This window comes from Adiantum capillus-veneris, chromosome 2, assembly GCF_014529385.1.
Source record: "Adiantum capillus-veneris isolate H3 chromosome 2, ASM1452938v2, whole genome shotgun sequence".
NCBI lineage: Eukaryota > Viridiplantae > Streptophyta > Polypodiopsida > Polypodiales > Pteridaceae > Adiantum > Adiantum capillus-veneris.
Genome location: NC_140932.1, coordinates 97,205,278 through 97,208,833, shown reverse-complemented (window position 1 = coordinate 97,208,833; position 3,556 = coordinate 97,205,278).

The following is a 3,556-nucleotide window of genomic DNA, read 5'->3' as shown; positions in this document are numbered from 1 at the left end:
GGTAGCCCCTCATCCAGGGGGAATTAGCGAAGCAAAGGGATCTTGAGCTGCTAGGGTTTTGACCCTGGAGAGAGAGAGAGAGAGAGAGAGAGAGAGAGAGAGAGATGAACATGAAATGATTTTTATGACCATCAAATATTACACTAGCATTTTAGAAAGCCCCAAATGACCTATAAGACCATAAGGCTACATTCAAAAGTGTTTATAGAGAAAAAAATGCTAGAGAGAGAGAGAGAGAGAGAGAGAGAGAGAGAGAGAGAGAGAGAGAGTCTACAGAGAGAAAAGAGAGAATTTAATCAAGGTATTTATCTTCTTTTTAAAAAGTGGAATATTAACTTGAACCATTATTTGCTTGAGAAGAATGGCTTACTTGTATTATTTTATTGAGGGTCCATCACAATGGAGGGAAAGAGTTTCAACTATGTTTTTGGTGATTTTATTTGATACAACTCATATTATGTTGTAAGAGTTTCAATATGGAAAAATTATAATCTTAATCCTTTTATTGTTCTACATAATTCATGGATGCCTTTGCAGAGAACACTACCATCCAGAATTTACTTAGATAGAGCCTTATATTTATAGAAGTTCTCTAATACTATCGTATTTTTACTTCTAGATCAAGAGTATCATAAAATTTGAATCAATATTTGGTTTATAAGTGATGAAAGGCCCCTCAATGCCCAACAAATGGGGGTTGTTGGAGACCGTAAAAAATGTTTATAAAATAGGTCATTGGACTTGTAAAGTCCCTAATGTGGTCTTTAGGAGGCTACACTTTGGACGATAACTCTTTTGTACTGTCTGTTCTACATTAAATATTTTCAATGTATCTTTGTAAAATTGTGAAATTTTAAAGTTTTTTATATTGCTTTCATCTCTCTCTCTCTCTCTCTCTCTCTCTCAACATTTTAAATCTTTCATTCTGAATAAACTAAAGAATGACATGATTCTCTACGGGGTGGATGCATGAATAGGTGGTACACTAGCTACCCATTTTTGGGGGTGGTAGCAAGGGGATGGGCTACTTGGTAGCTAGGTGAGTAAACATTGAGAATCTTTTATAAGGTTTTATTTGAAAATTGTTCATCAAAAGGCTTGAGCAGTGAGCTGGATTTAAAAACTTTAAAAAGTATCTTTTCAGTTACAACTGTGTGTGTGAAAGTAGTGCGGGGGGGCCACCTTACTCCACAATCATGACGCCTCCTGTTTGTCAACAATTGCAGAGGGGGGGAAACTCAAGTGGTCAAGCAGCTCCTTTAGTAGCAGAAGAAAAATCAACCACAATTATTGGGAGGTGGAAGAGGGCCCGTCATTCATCTCCCTTGCCTGATCCACCCTCGGACTTCCCTGTTGGAAAGAGGAAGAAGAAGGTCTTGACTCCTTCACCAAAGCCCTGCACTCTTGTAGCAAAGAAACATTAAAAAATGGCAGATGTTGTAACCCCCAACACTGAGGTACTATTGCATCTTAGTGTTGCTGGTTGTCTTTGCACAATTTATTGTTGTACCTTGTTTCCAAGGTCCATGCAAGCTCTCTTAAGCTTGCTTTGAAGCAAACCTAAGTTAGTGGCTAGATGTTTGTAGATGCATTCAAGCTCCATAAGCTAATGTGCATGCATTCAAGATTGCATTGAAAACCCGTGTAAAGGCATGCATGCATGCATTCAAGCTTGCATTGAAAACCTGTGTAGAGGCATGCATGCATGCATGCATTCAAGCAAATATATTTGTGCACATTGCATTTTTGACTAAACTTCAATTGGCTGGCTGCACATGCATTCATGTTTTGTGCATAGTTGGGACCGTACTCGTATGGATTGAAAATCATAGTGCTATGAAGAAGCATGAATCAGTGATACTCTATCAGTGTGGTAGCTACCACCTGCAACACTCACTTAATATAGGGAAAGTGCATTAGAGATAATCAAGATTGTAGCATTCAACATTCTACAAAAAACATAACAAGTTGGTAGCATTATGTTAGCCAGCTACCAATCAAAAAGTTCATTTAGCAAAGAAATACAAAGGTGGTAGTTATATGGTAGCTATCTGTCTGGGACACAGGTAGTTGTACCACCTATTCATGCACATGCCCAGCCTGCTTCTGCTCCTGCTCAATGCAACAATTGATGTTTAATGTGAAAACCTCTGTAAAATTGTGATTTTATAAATGCTCACCATGCATAAGTTATCTAAGTTTTCAGTAAATTTATGGCCGTGTATGTTTCAAGCTTAAGTGTTGAACCATACTCCAATCATACTTCCATACCCGTATGCGTTTGCCGTATGGAAACAACTGTTTGTCCCTGTATTTTACAGGGCAAAGTCCATTGGTGCACTCCATACGTGCCATTTTGAAAGGAAGACATTTTTTTGCATGACAAAGCCTCAAGCACATGAAGTATACGACCTCCCCAACTCTGGAGTGGATGCTCGACTACTGACTGAGGCAGATTTCACCAACAAAGATTGGTTGAAATGCTTTAAGGAGGTGCCGAAGAGGGGCATTAAAGTAAAATGTAGAGATGTGAAGGCAGAGCTCTGGAACACGTTTTATGTAATGTTCAAATCCGTGTATCAAGAACCTCCTGGCAATTATGGTATGGAGGTAACTAAAGGATTTGCTAGAGGCTTTCTATATGAGCAGTTGAAGGGACAGGTTGACTGGGCCTTGTTTTCAGAAAGTATTGTCACAAATATGGATCCAAGAAAATTACATGCAAAGAAGCAATGATGGGCAGCTTTCCATTCCTCCTCTACCCCTAACAGTTCTCGGCGAATGACGAGGATTCCAGATCATTTGGAGGCACCCCAGGAAACTCCGATCGATACAGTGGATGATGTGCAGAAAAAGAATTTATTCGGTCCACTGTCTCTTACATAGTTAGATACTGTTTACAACATGGTTGTAAGCAAGCATTCTTTTGCATTGTCAGAGTATGATGAATATTTTAAGAAGCTGGAATTGCTTCAGGCTGATGTGCACCGAAATGAAGGTGCCAATATCCTAGTGGAAATCCAGTTGAAAGATGCAGAGGCTACATTATTAAAGGCAGAAGGTAGCATCAATGTTGTGGATGCAATGAAGGTGGAGCAACTTAAAAATACTGTCGGCAGGTTGTCGCTAGCACTCCAAACATTGCAAGTGGTAGTTGAGGAGAAGGCACCACTTGATGCTATGGATAGTGCTCTAAAGGAGAGAGATTTTACACAGGAAGTGGAGGAGTGTGCATAGGCACAGATGGATTTTGTGAAGACCATGCAGGTCAAAATAAGTACAGTTTTGTTGTCTGCACCTCCGTCGAAAGTTCCATCTGTGGATATGGGCACCTTGCCTTTGGACAAAGTTTGCAATGCTTGTGGGTTGACGATGTATGACGACGATGCACTTGGCATGTTTTGCTGCCGTGCAATCATGCCTTTCACATGTACTGTTTTGGCCATCTTGTTGCAAGCAAAGAAACATGCATGGAGATGGGATGCATGCAACCAATTTCGCATACCATGAGGTCTTTGGTGATCCTCAACAGTACGAATGCCAATTTCCAAGGAGT